General features: G+C 33.5%; 1 non-coding gene across 1 annotated transcript; it reads right to left on the bottom strand.

Annotated features, from left to right (window-relative positions):
- Positions 1-15,355: 15,355 nt before the first annotated feature.
- Positions 15,356-15,427, bottom strand: Trnaq-uug (transfer RNA glutamine (anticodon UUG)). The gene has a single exon. It is a non-coding gene; the product is annotated as a tRNA-Gln (tRNA).
- Between the last annotated feature and the right edge of the window lie 2,816 nt (positions 15,428-18,243).

The following is an 18,243-nucleotide window of genomic DNA, read 5'->3' on the forward strand; positions in this document are numbered from 1 at the left end:
GAATTTACCAAAAAGGTTTTTAATGTAAAACATTTTTGTAGATTTTGATGCGTAATTAAAACGAAACCATGCTTTCTTTACGATAAGTTTTCACTTTTTGAAAAAAAATTTTTTGCCCCCAGACACAGCCGGCCAAAGGGGGCAATCTGGGTGCTATTTCTCACTTGTGAAATTTCTTTTTTATTGCGTTATTTCCGGAACGGAGAGCAATATTTTAATGCATCCTTTTATTTGAAAGATGATGATTTTTTCTTTAAACTATATGCACCATTTTGTATTTTTTCTTGCAACAGCTTTTGAAAAAAAAATTTTAATTCGGTTTTTGATTTTTTTTTTCAAAATTGATAATTTCAAATTTTTATTTTTTTTAAATTGTTGATCAGTATCACTGAGTACTACATTCTTCGAAAAGAATAGCTTCCATTTTTTTAGTTAAACACTATTGAAAGGCTTTTGAAAGAACGAGAGTTTTTGAAGAACTACGGTAAAATTGAAAATTAAAAATTTTCTTTAGTAGCAAGTGGCGAGTTGAAACTTTAAACTTAGTTAACTTAGAAACTTTAAATTTAGTTTTAGTTTAACTTAGTTTAGTTTAGCCACACTGTCCTTTTTAGTTGCCGATTTTAACTCTGCCACTTTATTACAATTTTTATAAAAACAAGAAGGCAATATTTTGGCATTACGCTAAAAGAATGCGTGCGGAAAAAAGTACAGTGAAACCTGTGTAAGTTGACCACCCGCGGTGCACTACTTTTGTGGTCAACTTAAAAAGATGGTCAACTTAAAGAGATTGGTTTATATAATGAGGGCTAATTCCGTGCCTGAAAAAAGCGGTCAACTTAGACAGGTGGTCAACTTACAAGAGTGGTCAACTTCACAGGTTTTACTGTATCAGCATAACGGTTTCAGCCGGCAATTTGGTAAAGACTCAGTTCTTGTTTTCATAAACAATAAAATCCCTGATTGAAGCGGTAACTAAAAATAAAAATGCCATACACCTCACTTCATAGATTCTTGATTCTGTGTAGAGATACCATATTGGGTGTTTAGTTTATTTACGACTAATCGTAACACTAATCTTTAGACTTTTGCGTCATCTCCAAAGACCTAAGATTTTTCACAAAAGTTTATCTTTATTATACTGCTTTTTAGTTCACATTTTTTTTAACTTTTTTTTTTTTTTTTGACGTAAAACCAAAGTAACAACCTCACTCGTGTAAGTCCCATATCCAAATATACACTCACAGATTAAAAATGAAATTAAGTGTGCTTATAATGCATTATTAATTAATATTTATATTTCTGGGGATGGTCGACTTCCATTGTTTATCTCTTTTTGATAATTTTATGCCCGTGTTTTTTTTTTAGAAGGACAAAGAGGATTATCTTCATCGGTATATTTAGAAATTGAAATACATTGTTTTATAAAGTACAGTCGAGCCCGCTTATGAGAATATCAGTTAAAATAAAATTTCGCTAAATGTAACACATTTTCAATGTACCTTGAAGATTTTTTTCCTCTCCAGATCTGTGACGCGCCTCATACGCAAGGTGATCATTTATTTATTATTTTTTTACTCAGAATGCTGCTGTTAGCAATTTTAGGCAATTGCATGTGTATTAAAGAAAGAAAAAAAAAGTCGCGTTATTTAAGTTTGTAATTGTTACAGCAAAAAGCGAAAATGATTTCGTATAGAAAAATAAAGTAAAAGAAAAAGAATAGATGTAGTGTTTTATATATTATTTCTCTAGCCGGTTTTTCTGTCGGCCATCGATGTCTTCCTTATTCCTGTATAAAATTCCTTGATTTACCTCTAATTTTTAAGCTAATCATACCAGAAGATGACGAAAATTGAAAATTAGACCCGCTGTCTAAAAATGTATCGCTTCTCTTAAATTTGTTCTAGTGACTCCGACCCTCTGGTTTTTAGGGCATAAAATTACTTTTAAGAAATTCCCATCATTTTTGCTGAGCTCTTTTTACATTACAAAAGGGACATTCCCTCAAGTTTCGAGATTTTTGTACTACACATGATCATGATTTTGAACTTTTTACCTCTCTTGCCCTTTAGGAGAAATTCAAGTAGGAAAATAATACTGATTTCCCATCATAATCAAAATTATGGCCATTATATTATCGAAAAGTCAAAATTGTAGGAGTAAGCTGTCTCCAAAAACGGAGGGTGGTGAAAGAAAATGGGGTTCGTGTTTAGATACAGGAGATCATTTTACTTAAGAATCAACAGTAATAGTCTCAGAAGCCAATTTTCATGCCGCGCAGTGTTATCAGCTACTGATACAAATAATTTTAAAAATGGTGGCTTTATAAATTATGCAAGTAAAAATACTGCTTTCCCCTCAGAATCAAAATCATGGCCAGAGCCCAATTAACCGCTGAAGTTAGGGGAAGCTAAGTCTGATTTCAGGGACCCTCAACTTTTGTTTTCAGTATATATTTTCTAAAAAATTCTATGCACATTGAAGCAAAGCTCACTAATGCTGTATGCATTACTTCCAAAAACGACCAAGCAGACTTCCAATTAAAGTCCCCTCCCTCCCCCCAAACATATTGAACTTTTGTACATTACATATTTTTGTTCTATTATTCGCAACAGATAAGGTTGGTCAATTGTTTCAGATTTTTCACTTCATAAATTTTATCAAGTGTGATTAAAGTATATTGGTTTATTAAGTGTGAAAAAAATTGGAGCAATTCTACAGATGAAAACAGCTTGCCACCACATTTTATGACGTTTTTAAAATTCTTCCAAAATTTTTATTTAGTGAGCTCTAATAGTGAGTTAATGTTTGAATACTTTTAAACATCCATTCAAAAGCATAAACTGAAACTTTTAAGTAAGTTTCAGACCCCTTGTTAATTCTGTGGGGAAGCTCAAGCTTCCTGAGCCTTTTTGGCCCCTCTCAATCCCTGATCATGGTAATTATACTATCGAAAACCCAAAAATGTCGGAGAAAGCTGTGTCCAGAAAACAGAGGGTGATGGCAGAAAACGGGGGCCATGTTTGGATACAGGAAGTCATTTTACTGAAAAATCAGCAGTAATAGTCTCAGAAGCATTTTTCATGCCGCGCAGTGTTATCAGCTACTGATACAAGTAACTTCAAAAAGGTGGTGTTGTGAAGTATGTAGGAAAAAACTCCAGTAGCAAAAATAAATAGATAGAAAATGCGAAACATAAGTTATCATCTTGAACGATATTTCACTGATTACCACGCTCAATAATTCATAAAAATAGTGACATAAATCAATGCAATAAATAGACAAATTAATTTAGGTATATTCATGAAAAATGCAAACTTCATAATTATAAACATTTTAAAAATTATTCATGCACCAATATAATACTTTTTTTGAAAATACATTTACAACGAATGAAATAAAGGGTATATCGAAAAAAACTTTTTTAGAAATTTAAAATGTCCAAGTTGATAAAAGTTGTTCCTACAGACCCACATGAATTACAAACATTTTTATTTTAATCTAAAAATATTAAGGTGTGCCGCACGAGTCTTAGAGTTAATAATTGTCAACAAAAAATCCTTTTTTCTATATATTTTTAAAGAATTATCGAAATTTTCTAGAAAATTTTCAAGTTGGTTAATGCAAACGATGAAGTCAGACATTATTGTTTGAATAAATTTTTCGTTCTTATTGCTATATTTAGGTCTCCCACAAAGTAATCAAAAATATGAATTTTTTTATAGTTTTCATTACGAACGAATTAATTACATTGAGAGGGAAAAAATGCTTCTGAGATTATACTATTCATACGTAAAATGACCTCCTAAATCCTTATAAAACCTAAGTTAACCCCAATCATCCATCACTTTTCGAAAATGGGGCCCTCCTATTTTTTCAGTTCTCAATAATTTCACTGTCATTATTTTGATTTGAAGGGGTGTATTAAGAAGTGTATTAAATTAACCGTTAACATTCCTCTGAAGGGCTAGAGAAATGAAAAGTTTGAAAATATGGACATTTGTAGCAAGGAGGGCTTGAGTGGAGGGGGTTCTACCCCCCCCCCCCACTAAATATTCAAAAATCATTAAACGATATAGTTTTTTTTTCCGGGATTTTTTCAGTTTTCTTCATTTACTTTTTGGTGTAAAACCAGAGCATCAGTCTCACTCGTAGGAGCTCAGAATCCGAGATTGTGTTAAAGTTGTAAAAAAAAAAAAGACAATCTTGTGAATGTTAACCGTTGCATACGATACCACACATCTTCAGTAAATAAACTTACATTCACAGATATAGGTTAGATTGAAAAGAAAAAAAAACTGGATAAGTTTATAATATTGCATTAACAAATATTTATATTTCTTGTTCCTTTTTTGAGCTGTCATGTTCAATTCTTACAACATTATGCTGCAAGGAAATAAATTATTTTTGTACATTATAGTCAAAAAAGAAATCCAAATATTTTTCATTCATAAATAAAAGTAAAACTTAAGCAAAAAAAATATAAGGGAATACATTTTTAAATCCATATTTACAAAAAGAAAAAAAAAGTTCATAAATTTTTTTTTTAAAGAATTGAACATGAAAACTAAATACAAAACCAAAAACATAGTTATGAATGTGTTTTGTATTATAAATAAACTTAATTTCATTTCTAATCGTAACCACATATGTGAATGTAAGCTTCTTTGCTAACTTTCTGCGATGCGATTTGTATGCAACGGTAAGCTCTTCCAAGATTTTTTTTTTTTTCAATTTCTCAATAACGTGAGTATGTTTTCATTTACAGAGTTCATTGAGTGAGGCCGATTTTCTAGATTTACACCAAAAAAAGTGAAGAACATTGCAAAAAAAAAAAAAAAAAAAAAAAAAAAACGGGAAAAAATCGTTTTGATAACTTTTTAAATATTGGGAGGGGGGGGAGAGGATAGATACTCTCCCTCCTCCCATGTCCCCAACTTGCTGCCAAATGTTCATGCTTTGAAACTTTTCACCTCTCCAGCTCCTCAGAAGTATGTAAATGGTTAATGTAATGCTCTGTTGCTCTGTTCCCTTTCAAATCAAAATAACAGCAATAACATTGGCGAAAACTGAAAAAAATAGGGGGGGGTGCTATTTTCAAAAAGTGATGGGTGGTGGGGTAAAACGATGGCGATATTTGGGATTAGGAGGTCGTTTTACATATGAACCAGCAGGAATAGTGTCAGAAGCATTTTTCCTTCCTCTCTATGTAGTTAATTTGCCCATAAAGAAAAATTTTTAAGTTTAACTTTTGAAAAAATCTTTACTTTTTAGTACTATGCGGGAGCGCTAAATATTGTACAAAAGCAAAAGCTTTTTTTTACATAATGTTCAGTTTCATTGTTTATATCAGACAGCTTTTTTTTTAATTAATTTCTCCAATTTAAAAAAAAAAAAGATTTTTTTGGTAGAAAATAAATTTTAGGCCTCTTGCAGCACGTTTAAACAATTTTTGATTTGAATAAAAGTTTTTGTGGCATGTGTGGGTTTGCAGGAGCAACTTTTTGCTAACTTAAAATTTCGAATTTCTATAAAAAAAAAAAAAAGAAAAAAAAATCGATACACCCTATTGCATAACGATAGTATCTACTACTCTTTCCAGGTATGCGTATCGTAATAAATGAATTAAACAAGTTGATTTTTTCTCTTCTTGCTGACCTTTTTTTTATTTATGCACTGATTTTATTTGCACATACAACACTATGGGGATGAGTTTTTTGAAAAGAAATAGCCTGTGGTTGAAATCGGTAAACTTTGGTTCAAAGTCAGAAAATGACAATCATTTTGCCCTATTCCTAAAAAAGGTTCGGCAGTAATGAAATGGAAAAAATTTAAGATTATGAACTTTTAGCATTAGCCCAAATGTGCTAATTAAAATAACTTCAGATTAAATATCCTAGTTTTCCCTTTTTAGTGCAGTTCTGCCGATAATTTCACCCAGAGCTCGGAAAAAATATTTATTCATGATACATCTACAACGGTACGTAGTTCATGGCTCCGGAGCACTTTAATATCAAAATTTTGTTCATCAAAACAATACTTTCTGTCATGTATTTGAGACAAAAACACACAGTATTTAAGGTGATTTACGCCTTATAGGACTGAACAGATGATAGGACTGATGAAGTGAGTTCATACATAGCATAGGCACACCATTATGGTAATGTAATATGTTATTGTAAATGAATAAAAAAAATCCCGTTTAATTACTGACTACGCACTAAATTGTTTAAGGAAAACAAATTTATTATATAACATTCCGCGAGTAATGTCATATCTTTCTAAATAATACCCGATAATATGAGCAAGAATCGCTTATACACTTCTCTTCGAACATCCACCGAAAATTTGAATTATATTTCAATGCAAAAAGAAAAAGTTTGCTAAATAAGTACACTTTCAGCCTTTGTCGAGTTTTACTGAAGAAAAATCTTGTTACAGAAGGCATACAAGAGTTTTTGAAAATGATATCACCGAATAGAGTTGTTTACATTTAAAATTCTAATGTCTAATGTCTAATGTTTCAGATTTATTTACAAAAAAATTGTCACTTTATTTATTTATACTTTTTGTCTGTTTTGCTATTTTGAGCAATCACATTGCTTATTGTTCTCATTTGACTGCTTTGATGTTCTATGATTTTATTTTCCCCCCGCCTTCCTCTGCAGCACCACCGTCGACCGGCCCCTCCCGATGCTGCTCTAGCGAGCAGCGTCTCCAGGAGGTTGCGTCCATATTCTACACACTCACGCATACACACACACACACACACACTCATGCATGCACACAGACGCAAACACACGCATACACACACACATACCCACACACTCATATCTGGACACAAACAAACACGCCAACATACACAGACTCTCGTGATTGCGAAAAACATAATTTGAATTCAAGACGTCAAAATTCAAATTATTTATTATTATTATTATCATTATTATTATTATTATTATTATTATTATTATTATTATTATTATTATTATTATTATTATTATTATTGTAATTATTTTTTTTTTTTGAAAATCTGAGAGTTTATCCCATCAATAACTGGAATTATTTTTTCCACTGTGAAGTCCTAAAACGCAAGAGATCATCAATTGTTCCTCCAAAACTCCTCCACTCCATCAAGTACCTCGGAGAACAGGGAATAGGATATTTCGTCCCTATGTTATCACTAATTCACAGATATAATTTTGAATAATATTTTGTGAAAACTATTAACACATATTATTTGACATTTTTTCGAAAATGACAACATGCGATTTTAATTTATTAGTTGCTACTGGTTAGCACCGTACATTCAGCACATTAAGCGTTTTTTTTTTTTTTTAGAGACAATGCAATAGTTGTGTTTTAGCAATCATGACACAAAAACTTATCGATTACAACCACAGGAGATTAAAAATAATAATAATAAGTCATAAAACTACTAAAATACACATATATACACATATACATATAAGCATCAATATTTTTTATTGACAAATTTAGTGCATCAAAATGTTTTCCTAAATAGATACTGTAAGAAACTACTTAATCCGGAAAAATAGACTAGAATTTTCAAAAATAAGACTAATAATTATTACCAATTTTTTAATATGAAAAGAATATCTATAGACAACGTGAATTATTAAATTCATTTAATATTAGTGCGTTTAATACTAATACAAAAACATATAATGTTAATTATATCCAATGTACGTTCACATAATAAGCAAATAGAAATTGTGCAATCCGCTTAGAATATTCGAACAAGAAAAAATTCATTTTTTTTAAAACTTTCTAGCTAAATTATATGTTTTAATAGCAGTTACTTTTAAATAGATATTATAGCAATAAAAAATATTGATGCAATCATTTAATGAATGAACAATAACTAGGTGGACAAAAAAGACTTACTTGAATTTTCTCGGGCTTCTTTTCGGCTTAACGGCGATTCAACGGAACTAACTGTTCTTCAAAGAGAGAGAGAGAGTAAAATATGCGTGTGTCCACTACTCAGCAACAGCTAAGAATAATGACGCCAGAGGTTTGGACAATTCCTTCGCCCCCTCCCCCACATCTTGATGGCCTTGAGTAAACCAGTCCCAGACACAAAAAAAAAAAAAAAAAAGCCAGTACGAAATTGAAAAATTTTTTTTTCTGATAAAACCGCAGACTTTCAATTTTTATGAACTACGGTGAAAACTTGGTTCAACAGCGCCCTATAATTACTTTTTTGATTGAAAATTGCCCGTGCGAGACGAAGAAAGAGGCAAATGCGATGAAACCCCATCATTATCCAGGAATTTCGTCTTTCCTGGAAATGCTCGAGTTGAACAATTTTCTGCACTACGTTTGTTAACCCATTATTTACTCTTTTTATTTAAGAAATGTGGTGAAAAACTTCAGCATATCGACGGCACATTTATAAACATCCCTCAGGAAATGAAGGAATGTATATTTTAGTAAATTGCTTTCTCACAAAAATACAACTTTTCGTTGCAAAACATTGATGAATCTAAATTCTTACATTTTTTGCGGTCTGGTATTTGTTTATTTTGGCGTACCGCATTTGATAAGCAAGCTGCTTTATCAATATAATAATATTTACAGTAGATTCTAATATTTTTGACGTTAACAATTTTAAACAAAGAAATGCCCTATCTCAAACAATGGTTCATTAAATTCTTTATGTGGTATTTCGCATCACCCATATCACGTCTCTCGATAAATCCTGCAATTGAAGGGTATTCATTTTGAAGAAGGCCTCAAAATATTTTGTGAAACGAGGGTTGTGGAGTCGGAGTCTGAGTCGGACTGATTTTGGGGTAAATGAGTCGGTGTCGGAGTTAGGAGTCGAAAGTTTAAAATATCAAGAGTCGGAGTCGGAGTCGATCATTTTCTCCCAAAGTTCTAAACTCTGCAAGGGCTTGCGGAGTCAGACTAATTTTGGGGTAAAGGAGTCGAAGTCGGAGTAGAGTGCTCTAAAATTTCCCGAGTCGGATTCGAAGCCGGAGTCGGTCATTTTTCCTCCGACTCACACCCCAGTGTGGAACTTCAAACTATCCAGAAGACATCAATCAAACTGTTCAATCTAGAAAGAGATCGTCAAATGTAGGAAAACGTGATTCGAACAATATTATTCTAATAGTTGCAAAAACTGAAACGAGTATTTCTTTGAGAGTGATATGTTTAGTCTGAAATCTTAAATTTTTAAGCTCTATTTATGTTTATTTATTAATTGTGTTTTCTTTTAAAACTGTATATTTGAAAATATTTAACGAATGTTCGAAAAACCCTCAGCACATTTTAAAAATTCATAGAAAAGCAACAAATTGTCGTATCAATATGCGGTTTGCGGCATAATACACTCGACGCACCAAGAAGGAGTTGTCCGATTGAGATTGCGTTGATTTTTTTTTTTTTTTTTTTTTTTTTTTTTGTTATAGAATGTACTTTATATGTTCAAGAATTTTTTCATGACATCGTAAAAAAGGGAAGAAAAAAAAAAAAGAAAAAAAAAGAAAAAATTATGTCTAAAATTAATTTACATTGACGGCTGTATCGTCACAGTAAGAATTTCTTTTTGTTACTGTGACGATACAGCTGTCACACTGTGAATTACTTATAATTACATTTTTTGCCGTATTTTTCTTTTTTTTAATGTCTCAAGGCTTTTCGAAAAGCCTGCGTATTTGAGCATTTGATATTTTACACGTATCGTCGCCTCAGAGCAGCAGTTAGGCATAAAAGTCTCAGAAATAACAGAAAGATATGTTTCCTGTGAGGCGACTATATTCCAAACCAGCCCATTCTTTAGACCGCAGCCTAAAGTGATAGTTCTTTACATGCCTAAAAGATGGCAGCACCATAGAAATGCAATTTAAGAAAAACTGAATTTTTTCGGGGAGGAAGGTGTTTTAAGGGGTATTTTTGTCATTTTAGGGGGCTCTTGCTTTTGGGGGGTCTTTGCGATATTTAGGGGGTGCGACCTTGCTCTTAGGGGGGCACCCCTGGCTAAGCTGTAAGGTGAATTTTACGAAATGTTTGTTCCCACAACTTAGTTTTGAGCAATCTTTTGTCACTTAAGAGGGGTTATTAATTCCTTGACATCTTCCTCTAGATCCGTGCCAAGTGGAGTTGAAACAAAGAGTTTTGAAAACTTTTGATCAAAAATACGTTGAATCTGAGAGTGGAGAGAGAAAAACTTACAGCCATCAGGGCCGATCTTTGCAGGGTGTACCTGCACACGCGGGTAGCTAAAACAAGGGGCGGTCGAAGATAGCATAGTATTCTGTCAATCTGCCTATTTTTTTTTAACGAAATTCCTCAAAATAAGACATAACAAATATGCTGAATTTTAAACACAGTGAACCCTCATATTGATCTGGACCGTATTAAACCAGATTTTGCTTAATTTGGACAAGCATTTAGGCGTACATACTGCGCAGTAATGCGCATTTACAGGCCTTATTTAGAACTTCTGTAATTTTCTTTTATTAGGTTTTTATTTCATTCGCTTGAATTAAAAATAGTTTTTACTGTGTACAGTAGTTTCTTTAAGTACCTTTGCTCAATGTATAGGTTGTTTTGCATAATCCGTAATACTAACAGAGGTTATTGTTTTTTTTTTTTTTTTTTTTTTTTTTTTTTTTTTTTTTTTTTTTTTTTTTTTTTTTTTTTTTTTTTTTTTTTTGTCGAATGTCTTTGCATCTAGAAACTCACAACGTCTTCTAAGCTTATCGATGTAAAGACTAAGCATCGAAAAGGGCTGCCTTGAACGCAGAAACTCCTGTTCGCATTTCCCCCCGAAATAACTTTTTTAGCGTTGTTCTTCCAGATTATAGATGACATGTTGAAATGCTTGAAAATTAAATAGAAAAGTCTGCAGTTATGGGAAATGTTTTTCTTTTTTTTTTCTTTTTTGAGTCACTACGCAGCAAGGGCATAATCCAGTTCAACATGGAAGAAGATGTAGGCGAGTTATTTGAGCAATCAAGGGCCGGGTCAATTACCCCCTTCCCCTCCCTTAATCCCCTACGATTTTGGAAATAAAGCAATACTGAACTTCGGAAAAAATGTTTTTTTCCCAGAAAAAATGTGTTAGTTTATAACGGCGTTTGTCGCCCCCCCCCCCTGCCCCACCACACACACATATAAGATTTTTTTAAATTTTTGAATTATTTTTTCAGATCGTGCTCCCTCATAGCACTTGCGCTTCGCCGAGCCGTGGGGGTTGCGGGGGTGCTATGTACACCACTGGTAATAACACACCTTTTCAAAAGAAAGAACACTGTTCTTGTGAGGATTTTGTGGAAAATGAGCTTTTTTTTTTTTTCTTTTAAGCACCGTTTACCTTGCGTTGACTTCGTAGTGGTATTGCGGTATTATCCTTTCCCATAACGGTATTATTCTTTTATATTATACTTTTTCCTTTGAAAAGGGGAGAGGAGGGGGCAGCTGCTCTCCCTTCCCCTCCTCTGGATACGCCCATGTTGCGCAGGAGTCCTTACAGTTGAACCCGTTCGGTTCAAGGTTGGGAGCGCAATGGTTCTAACGTTTAATTATATTTTTCCTATCTCCTGCTCGAAATCGAAAATAACGGTTCTTCAAACTAACCCAGATTACATTCTTCTTCTTCTTCTTCTTCTTTTTTTTTTTTCAATTTGCGAAGTTTCGTAAAGCCAGTAATCCAAAAACATTCATCAGTTCTCCGTGAGAGGTCTCAAAAGTCGTCTTTTCTTTCATTCTTTTTTTATATCATCAGTGATATGAAGTCTTAGCATAAAGTCTTGGTTTTATTCAACAGAAAAGTTGATTTTTGTATTTATTGTCTTATGATGTTTATAAAAAATGCCACTTTCCTTGTGCAAAATAATAGACAAAAATAATCTCATTCCCTGTTTTCCAAATTTTCTTCTTTTTTAGCCTTGCCAGTTTATATGCCTTCAAATAAAAGAAGTTTCAACAAATTAAAATTTATTAAAATTTACTTGAGAAATAATGTAGCACAAGAAAGGCTTTCAGATTCTGCCATCATCTCTATTGAATCCAAAATCTCTAAAAAATTGATTTCAACGAAATTATTTACAAATTTACTCCCTTCTCAATCGGAAAGTCTGAAAAGTTCTTGTGTAGTTAATTAGTAGGTATTCTTTCAAACAGGACTGATTTATATACTTTCGTTTGACGAGATTTAGGCTTTAGTACTTTTTTTAAAGATAGATTTTAAATTTCCGAGTAAATTCTGTAGCTTTGCATTTCTGATTATGACTTACAATTTTTTAGTTCGAAGGTAATATTTTTGTTCGTTTATTATTCTGTTAAAATATTTTGTCCCTCTTATAACCAATTAGCTGACCAAATTTTGAAGTAAAAGTTTTAGTTCCATTTTTATTAATGTTTTACGTTTTACTTTTTGTTACTCTAAAAAATGGATATGAGCTTGTAACCAGGGGTGGTCTGGGTCCCCCAAGAGGGCGCCAACCTTAAGCTCCAAAGGGCGCAAAAAAAAAAAAAAAGTAGGTGCAAGAAAAAAGAAAACCGACGACGACACCACAATTTCGATACCCCCCCCCAAAAAAAAAAAAAAGAAAAAAAGAAAACGAAAACTCACTGGTTTTAGGGAGCATAAAGAAAAAACGAAGGTTTGAGGGTTCAAAAATTTAAAAAAAAAAAAACAAAACAGGTTCAAGGGTGCAAAAAAAAAAAAAAAAAAAAAAAAAAAAGTAAAAGGAAAACTGAAGGTGCACAGTTTCGAGTTAAAAAAAAAAAAAAAACATTCGGACAGGCTTGAAAAAAAAGCAAAAGCTCTCGAGATCAAGGGTGCAACAAAAAAAAAAAAAAAAAAAAAAAAAGAGGGTGCCTAGGTGCAAAAAAATAAATAAATTAATTAATTAATAAATAAAAGAAATTAAATAATTTGAATTCTGACATTTTGAATTCAAATTATGTATTTCGCAATCACGAGTTGCGACAGGACCCTATTCATTGGAGTTATTGTTTCTAGAAGCGGCTCCTGTCCCCCAAGCTTGTCCCTCCTCCTGGGCGATTACGTGTGCGTAGTTGTGTGTGTGTGTGTAGGCACGCGTGCATGCATGTGTATGCTTGTATGTGTGCGCAGATCTGTGTGTATGCACGTAGGCGTGTGTGTATGTGTGTGTGCAGGACATGGACGCCTTCGACCAGGGAAAACGGATTCCGACGCGCCTGCAGAGGCCGGTGGGCGGTGGTGCTGCAGAAGCCCCTGGTCGAAGCTGAAAAGGAACCACAACGCCAAGGAAAGTCAAGTGAGAACAATAAGCAATCGTGATTGCTCAAAAAAAAAAGACAATTAATTTGAATTCTGAAATTTTGAATTCAGATTATGTTTTTCGTAATCACGAACTGCGACAGGACCCTACTCATTGGAGTTATTGTTTCTAGAAACGGCTCTAGTTTCTAGAAACTGTCCCCTCAAGCCTGCCCCTCCTCCTCGGCGATTACGTGTGCATAATTGTGTGTGTGTGCGTAGACCTGTGTGTATGCGCGTAGGCTTGTGTGAGTGTATGTGTGTGAAGTCGTAAGTGTGTTTGCGTGCGTGTGGTAAGACATGGACGCCCCAGACCAGGAGAGGGCGGGAGAAAAAACCGAAGGTGCAAAAAAAAAAAACGAAGGCACGCAGAGGGCGTTTGATGGTGCACAGGCAGGAGGACTTATCGACCCGCGGACCGATGGTCCGGCGGGCAGTCCGCTCCTGTTTATAACGTTAGCGTTAAGTAATAATCAAAATATGAAAAAAATCTGTGGAGGGGCGATACATTAGGTCTCTGCATGCGGGTGGCTGAAACCCTAGACATTAGCTTAGAACATAGAGAAAAGGAAAAATAGATATGTATTTTCCAATGCTCTCACCGGACTTAAATTCTAACGTAAGAAAAGCATTTCAGAAGAAAAAAAAACTTCTTACAACCGTAAAACACATGTGAGCAAATTTATTGCTATTTGTGCATTCCAAAGGTTATGTCTTTTTTTTTTCTTTTCACGAACTGAACATTGTTATTGTTGTTAAGTAGGCTTATTAGCATTAAGGCAAATATTTTTTAAATATTTGCTAAAGTGCTGAGCAATACGTATTTTAAATCACGCCAAAAACTATTAGCTTAAAAGTTGTATCACTGTTGAAGTTGACTTTTAGGAGTAAAAGCGGGTACGAGTATATGTAAAGTATGATGAGTTGACTAAAAAAGGAATCTATTTATTTATTTATTTATTATTATTATTATTATTATTATTATTGAAATTATTTATGATCATATAAATAACAGATTGATCCAACCTCTCTTCTAGTTCTGTTTGAAACTAGTCGGTTCTTTTTCTTTTTTTTTTTTTTGCAAATGCTTGCTTTAAAATTTATTGTTGAAATAGCAGTTTTCTCTTCATTTTACTGTGAAAATAAAACCATTTTTTTCGTCACATTAATCCTGTTAACTCATGATATAAAATCAGCTTAAATTTATGAATGAAGTATAATTACTATGTCATTAATATACAGTCAGTAATCTAATGGAGCTAATACGTATTATTTAATGAAGAAAAATTGTTGTAAACTTTTGTCGCAATTAAATACATATATATTTTTTTCTTATGGTTTCACAATATTTGAATTATTGGTGTCGTTTCGACTTAAAAAAATGTGTTAAGAAATTTATTGATGTTGTTTAAAATATAAATACACGCGTTTAAAGAAAAAGTATAAAATTCAAAAAAAAAAAAAAAAAAAAAATAAGAAATAAGAAATATTCACTAAAGAATGAAAAGTAATTATGCAACTGGGCTGCCCCACAAAAATGACATCTTTTACAAAAATATTTTTTTTCCTGATAATTTATTGAGATAGTTTTATACATTATTTAACCCATCATACTTTGTTCAATAAGATTTCATGTTTTTCTGAGCGATTTTCTTTTTAAAGCTATTATTTAGTCTCTGGTTTAAAGTACCTTTCTGAACGATTTGTTTTTGAAGTTTTTTTTTTTTTTTTTTTGTGGGAAATGACGATGAAATGTGAAATGTTTTCTTCGGAAAAAGTTTTAACTGTATTAGTACATTCTTAAACTAAATCGTTTTCAGAACAAACAGATTCGAACACTTGGAAGACAATTCATTATTTAAAACACAAAAATCTTATCACTGCGAAACATTCTTCTGAAGTTCAAACTAATCTTCCTGCAGTTTTATCTTGAATTTCACGGTCAGAGTCAGTTTCACAGGTGTTAATCGCATCCGGTTTTTAAAATATTATTATCTTTCTTTTGTATTTAATTTTTTAATGTAAAGTAATCTAAAAAGAATTGAAAAGTTATTCACTTGCCCATGCGAGAAAAGAAGGTTCCACCGAGATTTGAACTCGGATCTCTGGATTCAAAGTCCAGAGTGCTAACCATTACACCATGGAACCGCTGCAAGCTGCAATCAAGATTTGATCTCAAAACATCTTCATACAAGAGCAGTCGTCTAGCCACTAGACATTGTGAGATCACGCGCAAAACCTTTTCAATCTTCGAAAGCAGCTCGCCAAAACAAACAAGTCAAAGATTCTCGTTGCGTGAAAATGTGCGGTGTGTGGAAGTTACTGCAGAGCACTTCGAAAGTCTGATAAGTAATTATTCAAATAGCGAAGAGGAATAAAAACAACACGTTTTTTTTTTTTTTTTTTGGCAAAAAATAATGGTAAAGTCTTTCCTTGCATCTTCGCATCTTCGCGCGTCTAGTTTCGCGGCTTCACTCTTGCTTTTTTTTTCCCCCCAAGTATGACTCAGACTCCCAAAGGGCGGGGAAAAAAAATCACACAGGTTCAAGGGCGTGAAAATAAAAAAAAAAATAACGAAGGCGAGGGCGCAGAAAAACACCAAATGTGCACAGGTTCGAGAGCGAAAAATAAAACCGCACAGATTAGAGGACGCGGAAAAAAAAAAAAAAAAAAAAAAAACGAAGGCGAGGGTGCAGAAACAAACCGAAGGCGCACAGGTGCGAGGGCGCCAGAGAGTACAGGCGGGAGGGCACACCGGCCAGCGGGCTGATGGACCAACGAACCAGTCCACCTGTGCATGATGGTGTCATCAATTTCTATTGGTTCTTGACCGTTAAACACTTAAAAGAACACAAAATGAATAGGCAGTGCATATCACTGTACTATTGATAAATGCATTCGAAAATATTGAATAACTTCTTGCAATTCCTTCAACAGTATAAAAATGAAGAGGAGTGGACTGGGAGGGACTACTGTACTCATTTGCACTTATTTTACCATTGGACGAATTGCAATTTTCGCAGGTTAGTCGTCGTGTAATGAAACCTTTTTAACTGCTAATATGACGTACTTTCTCATACTTTGTACAATATGTAAAGTTACAGGACAGTAAGAATGACTGGAGGGTGTTTTTTCATTCTTAAGAAGGTTGAAATCCTGTTAAAAACGTTTTTCAAGAGTCTAAGTAAGTTTTTTCAACTACGGAAGTATTCGATTTGTAAATAAAGAATCCTACTTCGCGGGTATTCACTTATCACGGATTAGTCTCGATAAACGAGGGTTGAGTGAACTAACATATTTTCTAAACACCTATGGACGATGACAGATGAAGAAAAAGATTTATAGTAGAACTCCAATTATCCGGATCATTTCGGAACGGACACCATTCGGACAGTCAAAAATTCGTATAATTAGATTTCTCCCACAAGGGGGTCTATTTTGATCACTTATGTATGTATGTTTAAAATAGGAGAAATAAACTATTTTTTAAAGTAAAAGTACCTGTTTAGCGTACTTAACAGTACTGTACGTACCGTACTTTACGTGAAAGTCATTGAATACCTCTGTCGAAGTAAAATGTTCGATCTCTTTTGCAATAAGAATAGCAATAGCACATAGACAAAATCATGAAGCAAAATTTGAAAAGGAACATTGTAAAAACGTAAAATGTAAACATGTTGTTGACACGTACTTGAAGCTGTGCAAGAGGCGCATTTGTTCAATACTGAAAACTTCGGAATAAAAACAAAACCATAATTTTCTATCGGTGTTCATTGATCATTGGCACCGAAATAGTTGAGTATATTATTTTCCCAATTTGTGGGATAAAAACTTTAATTATTTTTTATTTTGCCTCATTTATTTTACTGTTTCTACACAACAAGTTCTTTAGTTCTACAGGTGACAAGTGCTCTGGCAACTAAAGCAATTTCCCGTGTGAATTAAATTACCTACTTACACAGCACAGATGCCTGCTGCATTCGAATGGCCACCCATGAATTAGCCAGTTGTGCGGTAGAGCGCTGAATTTTCCGTTAGAGGATGAAGGCAAGATGGGAAACATAGTTGGCGATTATAAAAGCATGATAAGCTTTCTGCATTAAAAGAAAACGTCTTCAGTTGCCAGTTGCAATTCACGGGCAGGGGATGTCTTGTTTCGTAATAATAACTCTAGAGTGTATACGGCCTCGATTACGGATGATTTAGCAGTAGTTCCGATGGGATTTATTGGAGAATCTATCAAACTACAGATTCAGTGCTTTGCTTTTCGAAGGGGTGTGACAGAGACTTACAGAGAACGACCTACTGAGATGTTTAGAAGACCTAAATCGAAAGTGCTACGAAGTAGTACTTCACTTACAATTCTGTCTATTAATCCCCTTCCCACAAGTTAAATCCCTCCTTTTTATTATTAGTATCAATATCATAGGTATAACATAATAAATATTCAGTCCACCAATTAAACTGTGTAGCATGAAAATTGCTTCTGATTCTGTTTTTGCTGTTTCTAATGCAATATAGCCTCCTAAATCTGAATGTGGCCCCCGTTTTATCCTAGTAATTGAGACAGCATCCCTTTTCTGTTAATTGAACGGCCGACATTTTGATGTTGAGGCAAAAAGAATGATATTTTCACCGTTAAATTTCTGCTGAAGGGCTAGAGAGTAGGGTGGGTTGATTTTAAACTTCATTTAAAGAATCAAAATCGCCTGTGTGTGGGGAGTTGGGGGGGGGAGACGTATATTGGCATCAAATGTTAGTGAAAAAAAATTTGGAAACAAAAATATATTTAGATCCCCGCACCCTTGAAGTTTCGCCAAATATAAAAATTGACATAAAAATTTTTTTTCTTAAGTATAGTTTTTTTTCTCGCCTTTGGTGGGAAAAATTGTGTATTGACATCTAATGTTCGTGTATTTCTTTTTTTTGATAGCTAATATATATTTAGAACCCCCACGAGATCC

The sequence above is a fragment of the Uloborus diversus genome, chromosome 10, assembly GCF_026930045.1.
Source record: "Uloborus diversus isolate 005 chromosome 10, Udiv.v.3.1, whole genome shotgun sequence".
NCBI lineage: Eukaryota > Metazoa > Arthropoda > Arachnida > Araneae > Uloboridae > Uloborus > Uloborus diversus.